The sequence below is a fragment of the Ambystoma mexicanum genome, unplaced genomic scaffold (assembly GCF_040938575.1).
Source record: "Ambystoma mexicanum isolate Mex_15411 unplaced genomic scaffold, UKY_AmexF1_1 Mex_scaf1, whole genome shotgun sequence".
Taxonomy (NCBI): Eukaryota; Metazoa; Chordata; class Amphibia; order Caudata; family Ambystomatidae; genus Ambystoma; species Ambystoma mexicanum.
In genome coordinates, this window is record NW_027182324.1 from 3326685 (window position 1) to 3341114 (window position 14430).

At 40.9% G+C, this 14430-nt stretch overlaps 9 non-coding genes across 9 annotated transcripts; all 9 read left to right on the forward strand.

The window, feature by feature from the left end:
- The first annotated feature begins 259 nt into the window (after positions 1 to 259).
- Positions 260 to 333, forward strand: TRNAT-AGU (transfer RNA threonine (anticodon AGU)). Its single transcript has one exon. It is a non-coding gene; the product is annotated as a tRNA-Thr (tRNA).
- Positions 334 to 2780: 2447 nt separating this feature from the next.
- On the forward strand, positions 2781 to 2854 carry TRNAT-AGU (transfer RNA threonine (anticodon AGU)). The gene has a single exon. It is a non-coding gene; the product is annotated as a tRNA-Thr (tRNA).
- A 1609-nt stretch (positions 2855 to 4463) lies between these two features.
- TRNAT-AGU (transfer RNA threonine (anticodon AGU)) lies at positions 4464 to 4537 on the forward strand. The gene has a single exon. It is a non-coding gene; the product is annotated as a tRNA-Thr (tRNA).
- Positions 4538 to 5304: 767 nt separating this feature from the next.
- Positions 5305 to 5378, forward strand: TRNAT-AGU (transfer RNA threonine (anticodon AGU)). Its single transcript has one exon. It is a non-coding gene; the product is annotated as a tRNA-Thr (tRNA).
- A 767-nt stretch (positions 5379 to 6145) lies between these two features.
- Positions 6146 to 6219, forward strand: TRNAT-AGU (transfer RNA threonine (anticodon AGU)). The gene has a single exon. It is a non-coding gene; the product is annotated as a tRNA-Thr (tRNA).
- Positions 6220 to 6986: 767 nt separating this feature from the next.
- Positions 6987 to 7060, forward strand: TRNAT-AGU (transfer RNA threonine (anticodon AGU)). Its single transcript has one exon. It is a non-coding gene; the product is annotated as a tRNA-Thr (tRNA).
- A 767-nt stretch (positions 7061 to 7827) lies between these two features.
- Positions 7828 to 7901, forward strand: TRNAT-AGU (transfer RNA threonine (anticodon AGU)). The gene has a single exon. It is a non-coding gene; the product is annotated as a tRNA-Thr (tRNA).
- Positions 7902 to 8668: 767 nt separating this feature from the next.
- On the forward strand, positions 8669 to 8742 carry TRNAT-AGU (transfer RNA threonine (anticodon AGU)). The gene has a single exon. It is a non-coding gene; the product is annotated as a tRNA-Thr (tRNA).
- A 1606-nt stretch (positions 8743 to 10348) lies between these two features.
- On the forward strand, positions 10349 to 10422 carry TRNAT-AGU (transfer RNA threonine (anticodon AGU)). The gene has a single exon. It is a non-coding gene; the product is annotated as a tRNA-Thr (tRNA).
- The last annotated feature ends 4008 nt before the right edge of the window (positions 10423 to 14430 follow it).

The following is a 14430-nucleotide window of genomic DNA, read 5'->3' on the forward strand; positions in this document are numbered from 1 at the left end:
GGATTTGAATGTTTTGCCACATTAATGAGTGCAAACTTGCTCCCCAGTAAAGACGAACATGTGCTCCTCAATGCACACACTGGGCAATGCAGTCCACTCTAAATCGACGATTAATGACATGCTCGTTTTGTGCAATGGAGTTTCAGTCAATTGGAAAACATTTTGAAAAGTTATATTGCAACAGAAGCCCAGCCTTAAAAAAGTGGATTTGACTTCTAAATGATTACATGAGGAAGGAAAGGAAACCAGATGCAAAAAAGGTGCTGTGGCTTAGTTGGTTAAAGCGCCTGTCTAGTAAACAGGAGATCCTGAGTTCGAATCTCAGCAGCGCCTGTCTGCTTTTTTTCGACCAATCTGTCTCCCCAATATTAAAACTTTGTACAAAGATTGCTATTTCATGCTATTTAGAAGCACAGTCAGGCTTAATATGTTGGCAAAGCATCCAAGAACTCTGGACTCCACTACCTTAGAGTCATATTGCCCAAGGTTGCGATGCCATCAGAAATAGCACATATTAGAATGAGCAATTCATATTTCCTGCTTAATTTTTTGTAAAAGAAGCAAAGGTACGCCTGAACAGGGACTTGAACCCTGGACCCTCAGATTAAAAGTCTGATGCTCTACCGACTGAGCTATCCAGGCAGATGGATCACTGCCATTTGAAACTTGATTTTCACTCTACAGCACCTCCATACATGGCTACCTCACTGGTCAATAAAGGAAATGAATTACTAGTGCATTACACACATTTTGACACTGGAGACATAACTTTTTTCAGTCATTCCGTATCCAGATATAGAGATTTGCAGCATCTAGGACTTTAATGTTCACCCACTTACGGATTTGAATGTTTTGCCACATTAATGAGTGCAAACTTGCTCCCCAGTAAAGACGAACATGTGCTCCTCAATGCACACACTGGGCAATGCAGTCCACTCTAAATCGACGATTAATGACATGCTCGTTTTGTGCAATGGAGTTTCAGTCAATTGGAAAACATTTTGAAAAGTTAGATTGCAACAGAAGCCCAGCCTTAAAAAAGTGGATTTCACTTCTAAATGATTACATGAGGAAGGAAAGGAGACCAGATGCAAAAAAGGTGCTGTGGCTTAGTTGGTTAAAGCCCCTGTCTAGTAAACAGGAGATCCTGAGTTCGAATCTCAGCAGCGCCTGTCTGCTTTTTTTTCGACCAATCTGTCTCCCCAATATTAAAACTTTGTACAAAGATTGCTGTTTCATGCTATTTAGAAGCAAAGTCAGGCTTGAAATGTTGGCAAAGCATCCAAGAACTCTGGACTCCACTACCTTAGAGTCATATTGCCCAAGGTTGCGATGCCATCAGAAATAGCACATATTAGAATGAGCAATTCATATTTCCTGCTTAATTTTTTGTAAAAGAAGCAAAGGTACGCCTGAACAGGGACTTGAACCCTGGACCCTCAGATTAAAAGTATGATGCTCTACCGACTGAGCTATCCAGGCACAAGGATCACTGCCCATTTGAAACTTGATTTTCACTCTACAGCACCTCCATACATGGCTACCTCACTGGTCAATAAAGGAAATGAATTACTAGTGCATTACACACATTTTGACACTGGAGACATAACTTTTTTCAGTCATTCCGTATCCAGATATAGAGATTTGCAGCATCTAAGAATTTAATGTTCACCCACTTACGGATTTGAATGTTTTGCCACATTAATGAGTGCAAACTTGCTCCCCAGTAAAGACGAACATGTGCTCCTCAATGCACACACTGGGCAATGCAGTCCACTCTAAATCGACGATTAATGACATGCTCGTTTTGTGCAATGGAGTTTCAGTCAATTGGAAAACATTTTGAAAAGTTATATTGCAACAGAAGCCCAGCCTTAAAAAAGTGGATTTCACTTCTAAATGATTACATGAGGAAGGAAAGGAGACCAGATGCAAAAAAGGTGCTGTGGCTTAGTTGGTTAAAGCCCCTGTCTAGTAAACAGGAGATCCTGAGTTCGAATCTCAGCAGCGCCTGTCTGCTTTTTTTTCGACCAATCTGTCTCCCCAATATTAAAACTTTGTACAAAGATTGCTGTTTCATGCTATTTAGAAGCAAAGTCAGGCTTGAAATGTTGGCAAAGCATCCAAGAACTCTGGACTCCACTACCTTAGAGTCATATTGCCCAAGGTTGCGATGCCATCAGAAATAGCACATATTAGAATGAGCAATTCATATTTCCTGCTAAATTTTTTGTAAAAGAAGCAAAGATACGCCTGAACAGGGACTTGAACCCTGGACCCTCAGATTAAAAGTCTGATGCTCTACCGACTGAGCTATCCAGGCACAAGGATCACTGCCCATTTGAAACTTGATTTTCACTCTACAGCACCTCCATACATGGCTACCTCACTGGTCAATAAAGGAAATGAATTACTAGTGCATTACACACATTTTGACACTGGAGACATAACTTTTTTCAGTCATTCCGTATCCAGATATAGAGATTTGCAGCATCTAGGACTTTAATGTTCACCCACTTACGGATTTGAATGTTTTGCCACATTCATGAGTGCAAACTTGCTCCCCAGTAAAGACGAACATGTGCTCCTCAATGCACACACTGGGCAATGCAGTCCACTCTAAATCGACGATTAATGACATGCTCGTTTTGTGCAATGGAGTTTCAGTCAATTGGAAAACATTTTGAAAAGTTATATTGCAACAGAAGCCCAGCCTTAAAAAAGTGGATTTCACTTCTAAATGATTACATGAGGAAGGAAAGGAGACCAGATGCAAAAAAGGTGCTGTGGCTTAGTTGGTTAAAGCGCCTGTCTAGTAAACAGGAGATCCTGAGTTCGAATCTCAGCAGCGCCTGTCTGCTTTTTTTTCGACCAATCTGTCTCCCCAATATTAAAACTTTGTACAAAGATTGCTATTTCATGCTATTTAGAAGCACAGTCAGGCTTGAAATGTTGGCAAAGCATCCAAGAACTCTGGACTCCACTACCTTAGAATCATATTGCCCAAGGTTGCGATGCCATCAGAAATAGCACATATTAGAATGAGCAATTCATATTTCCTGCTTAATTTTTTGTAAAAGAAGCAAAGGTACGCCTGAACAGGGACTTGAACCCTGGACCCTCAGATTAAAAGTCTGATGCTCTACCGACTGAGCTATCCAGGCACAAGGATCGCTGCCCATTTGAAACTTGATTTTCACTCTACAGCACCTCCATACATGGCTACCTCACTGGTCAATAAAGGAAATGAATTACTAGTGCATTACACACATTTTGACACTGGAGACATAACTTTTTTCAGTCATTCCGTATCCAGATATAGAGATTTGCAGCATCTAGGACTTTAATGTTCACCCACTTACGGATTTGAATGTTTTGCCACATTCATGAGTGCAAAATTGCTCCCCAGTAAAGGCGAACATGTGCTCCTCAATACACACACTGGGCAATGCAGTCCACTCTAAATCAACGATTAATGACATGCTCGTTTTGTGCAATGGAGTTTCAGTCAATTGGAAAACATTTTGTAAAGTTATATTGCAACAGAAGCCCAGCCTTAAAAAAAGTGGATTTCACTTCTAAATGATTACATGAGGAAGGACAGGAGATCAGATGCAAAAGAGGTGCTGTGGCTTAGTTGGTTAAAGCGCCTGTCTAGTAAACTGGAGATCCTGAGTTCGAACCTCAGCAGCGCCTGTCTGCTTTTTTTTCGACCAATCTGTCTCCCCAATATTAAAACTTTGTACAAAGATTGTTATTTCATGCTATTTAGAAGCACAGTCAGGCTTGAAATGTTGGCAAAGCATCCAAGAATTCTGGACTCCACTACCTTAGAGTCATATTGCCCAAGGTTGCTATGCCATCAGAAATAGCACATATTAGAATGAGCAATTCATATTTCCTGCTAAATTTTTTGTAAAAGAAGCAAAGGTACGCCTGAACAGGGACTTGAACCCTGGACCCTCAGATTAAAAGTCCGATGCTCTACCGACTGAGCTATCCAGGCACAAGGATCACTGCCCATTTGAAACTTGATTTTCACTCTACAGCACCTCCATACATGGCTACCTCACTGGTCAATAAAGGAAATGAATTACTAGTGCATTACACACATTTTGACACTGGAGACATAACTTTTTTCAGTCATTCCGTATCCAGATATAGAGATTTGCAGCATCTAGGACTTTAATGTTCACCCACTTACGGATTTGAATGTTTTGCCACATTCATGAGTGCAAACTTGCCCCCCAGTAAAGACGAACATGTGCTCCTCAATGCACACACTGGGCAATGCAGTCCACTCTAAATCGACGATTAATGACATGCTCGTTTTGTGCAATGGAGTTTCAGTCAATTGGAAAACATTTTGAAAAGTTATATTGCAACAGAAGCCCAGCCTTAAAAAAGTGGATTTCACTTCTGATTGATTACATGAGGAAGGAAAGGAGACCAGATGCAAAAAAGGTGCTGTGGCTTAGTTGGTTAAAGCGCCTGTCTAGTAAACAGGAGATCCTGAGTTCGAATCTCAGCAGCGCCTGTCTGCTTTTTTTTCGACCAATCTGTCTCCCCAATATTAAAACTTTGTACAAAGATTGCTATTTCATGCTATTTAGAAGCACAGTCAGGCTTGAAATGTTGGCAAAGCATCCAAGAACTCTGGACTCCACTACCTTAGAGTCATATTGCCCAAGGTTGCGATGCCATCAGAAATAGCACATATTAGAATGAGCAATTCATATTTCCTGCTTAATTTTTTGTAAAAGAAGCAAAGGTACGCCTGAACAGGGACTTGAACCCTGGACCCTCAGATTAAAAGTCTGATGCTCTACCGACTGAGCTATCCAGGCAGATGGATCACTGCCATTTGAAACTTGATTTTCACTCTACAGCACCTCCATACATGGCTACCTCACTGGTCAATAAAGGAAATGAATTACTAGTGCATTACACACATTTTGACACTGGAGACATAACTTTTTTCAGTCATTCCGTATCCAGATATAGAGATTTGCAGCATCTAGGACTTTAATGTTCACCCACTTACGGATTTGAATGTTTTGCCACATTCATGAGTGCAAACTTGCTCCCCAGTAAAGACGAACATGTGCTCCTCAATGCACACACTGGGCAATGCAGTCCTCTCTAAATCGACGATTAATGACATGCTCGTTTTGTGCAATGGAGTTTCAGTCAATTGGAAAACATTTTGTAAAGTTATATTGCAACAGAAGCCCAGCCTTAAAAAAAGTGGATTTCACTTCTAAATGATTACATGAGGAAGGACAGGAGATCAGATGCAAAAGAGGTGCTGTGGCTTAGTTGGTTAAAGCGCCTGTCTAGTAAACAGGAGATCCTGAGTTCGAATCTCAGCAGCGCCTGTCTGCTTTTTTTTCGACCAATCTGTCTCCCCAATATTAAAACTTTGTACAAAGATTGTTATTTCATGCTATTTAGAAGCACAGTCAGGCTTGAAATGTTGGCAAAGCATCCAAGAACTCTGGACTCCACTACCTTAGAGTCATATTGCCCAAGGTTGCGATGCCATCAGAAATAGCACATATTAGAATGAGCAATTCATATTTCCTGCTTAATTTTTTGTAAAAGAAGCAAAGGTACGCCTGAACAGGGACTTGAACCCTGGACCCTCAGATTAAAAGTCTGATGCTCTACCGACTGAGCTATCCAGGCACAGGGATCACGGCCCATTTGAAACTTGATTTTCACTCTACAGCACCTCCATACATGGCTACCTCACTGGTCATTAAAGGAAATGAATTACTAGTGCATTACACACATTTTGACACTGGAGACATAAGTTTTTTCAGTCATTCCGTATCCAGATATAGAGATTTGCAGCATCTAGGACTTTAATGTTCACCCACTTAGGGATTTGAATGTTTTGCCACATTCATGAGTGCAAACTTGCTCCCCAGTAAAGACGAACATGTGCTCCTCAATGCACACAATGGGCAATGCAGTCCACTCTAAATCGACGATTAATGACATGCTCGTTTTGTGCAATGGAGTTTCAGTCAATTGGAAAACATTTTGAAAAGTTATATTGCAACAGAAGCCCAGCCTTAAAAAAGTGGATTTCACTTCTAAATGATTACATGAGGAAGGAAAGGAGACCAGATGCAAAAAAGGTGCTGTGGCTTAGTTGGTTAAAGCGCCTGTCTAGTAAACAGGAGATCCTGAGTTCGAATCTCAGCAGCGCCTGTCTGCTTTTTTTTCGACCAATCTGTCTCCCCAATATTAAAACTTTGTACAAAGATTGCTATTTCATGCTATTTAGAAGCACAGTCAGGCTTGAAATGTTGGCAAAGCATCCAAGAACTCTGGACTCCACTACCTTAGAGTTATATTGCCCAAGGTTGCGATGCCATCAGAAATAGCACATATTAGAATGAGCAATTCATATTTCCTGCTTAATTTTTTGTAAAAGAAGCAAAGGTACGCCTGAACAGGAACTTGAACCCTGGACCCTCAGATTAAAAGTCTGATGCTCTACCGACTGAGCTATCCAGGCACAGGGATCACTGCCCATTTGAAACTTGATTTTCACTCTACAGCACCTCCATACATGGCTACCTCACTGGTCAATAAAGGAAATGAATTACTAGTGCATTACACACATTTTGACACTGGAGACATAACTTTTTTCAGTCATTCCGTATCCAGATATAGAGATTTGCAGCATCTAGGACTTTAATGTTCACCCACTTACGGATTTGAATGTTTTGCCACATTCATGAGTGCAAACTAGCTCCCCAGTAGAGACGAACATGTGCTCCTCAATGCACACACTGGGCAATGCAGTCCACTCTAAATCGACGATTAATGACATGCTCGTTTTGTGCAATGGAGTTTCAGTCAATTGGAAAACATTTTGAAAAGTTATATTGCAACAGAAGCCCAGCCTTAAAAAAGTGGATTTCACTTCTAAATGATTACATGAGGAAGGAAAGGAGACCAGATGCAAAAAAGGTGCTGTGGCTTAGTTGGTTAAAGCGCCTGTCTAGTAAACAGGAGATCCTGAGTTCGAATCTCAGCAGCGCCTGTCTGCTTTTTTTTCGACCAATCTGTCTCCCCAATATTAAAACTTTGTACAAAGATTGCTATTTCATGCTATTTAGAAGCACAGTCAGGCTTGAAATGTTGGCAAAGCATCCAAGAACTCTGGACTCCACTACCTTAGAGTCATATTGCCCAAGGTTGCGATGCCATCAGAAATAGCACATATTAGAATGAGCAATTCATATTTCCTGCTTAATTTTTTGTAAAAGAAGCAAAGGTACGCCTGAACAGGGACTTGAACCCTGGACCCTCAGATTAAAAGTCTGATGCTCTACCGACTGAGCTATCCAGGCACAGGGATCACTGCCCATTTGAAACTTGATTTTCACTCTACAGCACCTCCATACATGGCTACCTCACTGGTCAATAAAGGAAATGAATTACTAGTGCATTACACACATTTTGACACTGGAGACATAACTTTTTTCAGTCATTCCGTATCCAGATATAGAGATTTGCAGCATCTAGGACTTTAATGTTCACCCACTTACGGATTTGAATGTTTTGCCACATTCATGAGTGCAAACTTGCTCCCCAGTAAAGACGAACATGTGCTCCTCAATGCACACACTGGGCAATGCAGTCCACTCTAAATCGACGATTAATGACATGCTCGTTTTGTGCAATGGAGTTTCAGTCAATTGGAAAACATTTTGAAAAGTTATATTGCAACAGAAGCCCAGCCTTAAAAAAGTGGATTTCACTTCTAAATGATTACATGAGGAAGGAAAGGAGACCAGATGCAAAAAAGGTGCTGTGGCTTAGTTGGTTAAAGCGCCTGTCTAGTAAACAGGAGATCCTGAGTTCGAATCTCAGCAGCGCCTGTCTGCTTTTTTTTCGACCAATCTGTCTCCCCAATATTAAAACTTTGTACAAAGATTGCTATTTCATGCTATTTAGAAGCACAGTCAGGCTTGAAATGTTGGCAAAGCATCCAAGAACTCTGGACTCCACTACCTTAGAGTCATATTGCCCAAGGTTGCGATGCCATCAGAAATAGCACATATTAGAATGAGCAATTCATATTTCCTGCTTAATTTTTTGTAAAAGAAGCAAAGGTACGCCTGAACAGGGACTTGAACCCTGGACCCTCAGATTAAAAGTCTGATGCTCTACCGACTGAGCTATCCAGGCACAAGGATCACTGCCCATTTGAAACTTGATTTTCACTCTACAGCACCTCCATACATGGCAACCTCACTGGTCAATAAAGGAAATGAATTACTAGTGCATTACACACATTTTGACACTTGAGACATAACTTTTTTCAGTCATTCCGTATCCAGATATAGAGATTTGCAGCATCTAGGACTTTAATGTTCACCCACTTACGGATTTGAATGTTTTGCCACATTAATGAGTGCAAACTTGCTCCCCAGTAAAGACGAACATGTGCTCCTCAATGCACACACTGGGCAATGCAGTCCACTCTAAATCGACGATTAATGACATGCTCGTTTTGTGCAATGGAGTTTCAGTCAATTGGAAAACATTTTGAAAAGTTATATTGCAACAGAAGCCCAGCCTTAAAAAAGTGGATTTGACTTCTAAATGATTACATGAGGAAGGAAAGGAAACCAGATGCAAAAAAGGTGCTGTGGCTTAGTTGGTTAAAGCGCCTGTCTAGTAAACAGGAGATCCTGAGTTCGAATCTCAGCAGCGCCTGTCTGCTTTTTTTCGACCAATCTGTCTCCCCAATATTAAAACTTTGTACAAAGATTGCTATTTCATGCTATTTAGAAGCACAGTCAGGCTTAATATGTTGGCAAAGCATCCAAGAACTCTGGACTCCACTACCTTAGAGTCATATTGCCCAAGGTTGCGATGCCATCAGAAATAGCACATATTAGAATGAGCAATTCATATTTCCTGCTTAATTTTTTGTAAAAGAAGCAAAGGTACGCCTGAACAGGGACTTGAACCCTGGACCCTCAGATTAAAAGTCTGATGCTCTACCGACTGAGCTATCCAGGCAGATGGATCACTGCCATTTGAAACTTGATTTTCACTCTACAGCACCTCCATACATGGCTACCTCACTGGTCAATAAAGGAAATGAATTACTAGTGCATTACACACATTTTGACACTGGAGACATAACTTTTTTCAGTCATTCCGTATCCAGATATAGAGATTTGCAGCATCTAGGACTTTAATGTTCACCCACTTACGGATTTGAATGTTTTGCCACATTAATGAGTGCAAACTTGCTCCCCAGTAAAGACGAACATGTGCTCCTCAATGCACACACTGGGCAATGCAGTCCACTCTAAATCGACGATTAATGACATGCTCGTTTTGTGCAATGGAGTTTCAGTCAATTGGAAAACATTTTGAAAAGTTATATTGCAACAGAAGCCCAGCCTTAAAAAAGTGGATTTCACTTCTAAATGATTACATGAGGAAGGAAAGGAGACCAGATGCAAAAAAGGTGCTGTGGCTTAGTTGGTTAAAGCCCCTGTCTAGTAAACAGGAGATCCTGAGTTCGAATCTCAGCAGCGCCTGTCTGCTTTTTTTTCGACCAATCTGTCTCCCCAATATTAAAACTTTGTACAAAGATTGCTGTTTCATGCTATTTAGAAGCAAAGTCAGGCTTGAAATGTTGGCAAAGCATCCAAGAACTCTGGACTCCACTACCTTAGAGTCATATTGCCCAAGGTTGCGATGCCATCAGAAATAGCACATATTAGAATGAGCAATTCATATTTCCTGCTTAATTTTTTGTAAAAGAAGCAAAGGTACGCCTGAACAGGGACTTGAACCCTGGACCCTCAGATTAAAAGTATGATGCTCTACCGACTGAGCTATCCAGGCACAAGGATCACTGCCCATTTGAAACTTGATTTTCACTCTACAGCACCTCCATACATGGCTACCTCACTGGTCAATAAAGGAAATGAATTACTAGTGCATTACACACATTTTGACACTGGAGACATAACTTTTTTCAGTCATTCCGTATCCAGATATAGAGATTTGCAGCATCTAAGAATTTAATGTTCACCCACTTACGGATTTGAATGTTTTGCCACATTAATGAGTGCAAACTTGCTCCCCAGTAAAGACGAACATGTGCTCCTCAATGCACACACTGGGCAATGCAGTCCACTCTAAATCGACGATTAATGACATGCTCGTTTTGTGCAATGGAGTTTCAGTCAATTGGAAAACATTTTGAAAAGTTATATTGCAACAGAAGCCCAGCCTTTAAAAAGTGGATTTCACTTCTAAATGATTACATGAGGAAGGAAAGGAGACCAGATGCAAAAAAGGTGCTGTGGCTTAGTTGGTTAAAGCGCCTGTCTAGTAAACAGGAGATCCTGAGTTCGAATCTCAGCAGCGCCTGTCTGCTTTTTTTCGACCAATCTGTCTCCCCAATATTAAAACTTTGTACAAAGATTGCTATTTCATGCTATTTAGAAGCACAGTCAGGCTTAATATGTTGGCAAAGCATCCAAGAACTCTGGACTCCACTACCTTAGAGTCATATTGCCCAAGGTTGCGATGCCATCAGAAATAGCACATATTAGAATGAGCAATTCATATTTCCTGCTTAATTTTTTGTAAAAGAAGCAAAGGTACGCCTGAACAGGGACTTGAACCCTGGACCCTCAGATTAAAAGTCTGATGGTCTACCGACTGAGCTATCCAGGTAGATGGATCACTGCCATTTGAAACTTGATTTTCACTCTACAGCACCTCCATACATGGCTACCTCACTGGTCAATAAAGGAAATGAATTACTAGTGCATTACACACATTTTGACACTGGAGACATAACTTTTTTCAGTCATTCCGTATCCAGATATAGAGATTTGCAGCATCTAGGACTTTAATGTTCACCCACTTACGGATTTGAATGTTTTGCCACATTCATGAGTGCAAACTTGCTCCCCAGTAAAGACGAACATGTGCTCCTCAATGCACACACTGGGCAATGCAGTCCACTCTAAATCGACGATTAATGACATGCTCGTTTTGTGCAATGGAGTTTCAGTGAATTGGAAAACATTTTGTAAAGTTATATTGCAACAGAAGCCCAGCCTTAAAAAAAGTGGATTTCACTTCTAAATGATTACATGAGGAAGGACAGGAGATCAGATGCAAAAGAGGTGCTGTGGCTTAGTTGGTTAAAGCGCCTGTCGAGTAAACAGGAGATCCTGAGTTCGAATCTCAGCAGCGCCTGTCTGCTTTTTTTTCGACCAATCTGTCTCCCCAATATTAAAACTTTGTACAAAGATTATTTCATGCTATTTAGAAGCACAGTCAGGCTTGAAACGTTGGCAAAGCATCCAAGAATTCTGGACTCCACTACATTAGAGTCATATTGCCCAAGGTTGCGATGCCATCAGAAATAGCACATATTAGAATGAGCAATTCATATTTCCTGCTAAATTTTTTGTAAAAGAAGCAAAGATACACCTGAACAGGGACTTGAACCCTGGACCCTCAGATTAAAAGTCTGATGCTCTACCAACTGAGCTATCCAGGCACAGGGATCACTGCCCATTTGAAACTTGATTTTCACTCTACAGCACCTCCATACATGGCTACCTCACTGGTCAATAAAGGAAAAGAATTACTAGTGCATTACACACATTTTGACACTGGAGACATAACTTTTTTCAGTCATTCCGTATCCAGATATAGAGATTTGCAGCATCTAGGACTTTAATGTTCACCCACTTACGGATTTGAATGTTTTGCCACATTAATGAGTGCAAACTTGCTCCCCAGTAAAGACGAACATGTGCTCCTCAATGCACACACTGGGCAATGCAGTCCACTCTAAATCGACGATTAATGACATGCTCGTTTTGTGCAATGGAGTTTCAGTCAATTGGAAAACATTTTGAAAAGTTATATTGCAACAGAAGCCCAGCCTTAAAAAAGTTGATTTCACTTCTAAATGATTACATGAGGAAGGAAAGGAGACCAGATGCAAAAAAGGTGCTGTGGCTTAGTTGGTTAAAGCGCCTGCCTAGTAAACAGGAGATCCTGAGTTCGAATCTCAGCAGCGCCTGTCTGCTTTTTTTCGACCAATCTGTCTCCCCAATATTAAAACTTTGTACAAAGATTGCTATTTCATGCTATTTAGAAGCACAGTCAGGCTTGATATGTTGGCAAAGCATCCAAGAACTCTGGACTCCACTACCTTAGAGTCATATTGCCCAAGGTTGCGATGCCATCAGAAATAGCACATATTAGAATGAGCAATTCATATTTCCTGCTTAATTTTTTGTAAAAGAAGCAAAGGTACGCCTGAACAGGGACTTGAACCCTGGACCCTCAGATTAAAAGTCTGATGCTCTACCGACTGAGCTATCCAGGCACAAGGATCACTGCCCATTTGAAACTTGATTTTCACTCTACAGCACCTCCATACATGGCTACCTCACTGGTCAATAAAGGAAATGAATTACTAGTGCATTACACACATTTTGACACTGGAGACATAACTTTTTTCAGTCATTCCGTATCCAGATATAGAGATTTGCAGCATCTAGGACTTTAATGTTCACCCACTTACGGATTTGAATATTTTGCCACATTCATGAGTGCAAACTTGCTCCCCAGTAAAGACGAACATGTGCTCCTCAATGCACACACTGGGCAATGCAGTCCACTCTAAATCGACGATTAATGACATGCTCGTTTTGTGCAATGGCGTTTCAGTCAATTGGAAAACATTTTGAAAAGTTATATTGCAACAGAAGCCCAGCCTTAAAAAAGTGGATTTCACTTCTAAATGATTACATGAGGAAGGAAAGGAGACCAGATGCAAAAAAGGTGCTGTGGCTTAGTTGGTTAAAGCGCCTGTCTAGTAAATAGGAGATCCTGAGTTCGAATCTCAGCAGCGCCTGTCTGCTTTTTTTTCGACCAATCTGTCTCCCCAATATTAAAACTTTGTACAAAGATTGCTATTTCATGCTATTTAGAAGCACAGTCAGGCTTGAAATGTTGGCAAAGCATCCAAGAACTCTGGACTCCACTACCTTAGAGTCATATTGCCCAAGGTTGCGATGCCATCAGAAATAGCACATATTAGAATGAGCAATTCATATTTCCTGCTTAATTTTTTGTAAAAGAAGCAAAGGTACGCCTGAACAGGGACTTGAACCCTGGACCCTCAGATTAAAAGTCTGATGCTCTACCGACTGAGCTATCCAGGCAGATGGATCACTGCCATTTGAAACTTGATTTTCACTCTACAGCACCTCCATACATGGCTACCTCACTGGTCAATAAAGGAAATGAATTACTAGTGCATTACACACATTTTGACACTGGAGACATAACTTTTTTCAGTCATTCCGTATCCAGATATAGAGATTTGCAGCATCTAGGACTTTAATGTTCACCCACTTACGGATTTGAATGTTTTGCCACATTAATGAGTGCAAACTTGCTCCCCAGTAAAGACGAACATGTGCTCCTCAATGCACACACTGGGCAATGCAGTCCACTCTAAATCGACGATTAATGACATGCTCGTTTTGTGCAATGGAGTTTCAGTCAATTGGAAAACATTTTGAAAAGTTATATTGCAACAGAAGCCCAGCCTTAAAAAAGTGGATTTCACTTCTAAATGATTACATGAGGAAGGAAAGGAGACCAGATGCAAAAAAGGTGCTGTGGCTTAGTTGGTTAAAGCCCCTGTCTAGTAAACAGGAGATCCTGAGTTCGAATCTCAGCAGCGCCTGTCTGCTTTTTTTTCGACCAATCTGTCTCCCCAATATTAAAACTTTGTACAAAGATTGCTGTTTCATGCTATTTAGAAGCAAAGTCAGGCTTGAAATGTTGGCAAAGCATCCAAGAACTCTGGACTCCACTACCTTAGAGTCATATTGCCCAAGGTTGCGATGCCATCAGAAATAGCACATATTAGAATGAGCAATTCATATTTCCTGCTTAATTTTTTGTAAAAGAAGCAAAGGTACGCCTGAACAGGGACTTGAACCCTGGACCCTCAGATTAAAAGTATGATGCTCTACCGACTGAGCTATCCAGGCACAAGGATCACTGCCCATTTGAAACTTGATTTTCACTCTACAGCACCTCCATACATGGCTACCTCACTGGTCAATAAAGGAAATGAATTACTAGTGCATTACACACATTTTGACACTGGAGACATAACTTTTTTCAGTCATTCCGTATCCAGATATAGAGATTTGCAGCATCTAAGAATTTAATGTTCACCCACTTACGGATTTGAATGTTTTGCCACATTAATGAGTGCAAACTTGCTCCCCAGTAAAGACGAACATGTGCTCCTCAATGCACACACTGGGCAATGCAGTCCACTCTAAATCGACGATTAATGACATGCTCGTTTTGTGCAATGGAGTT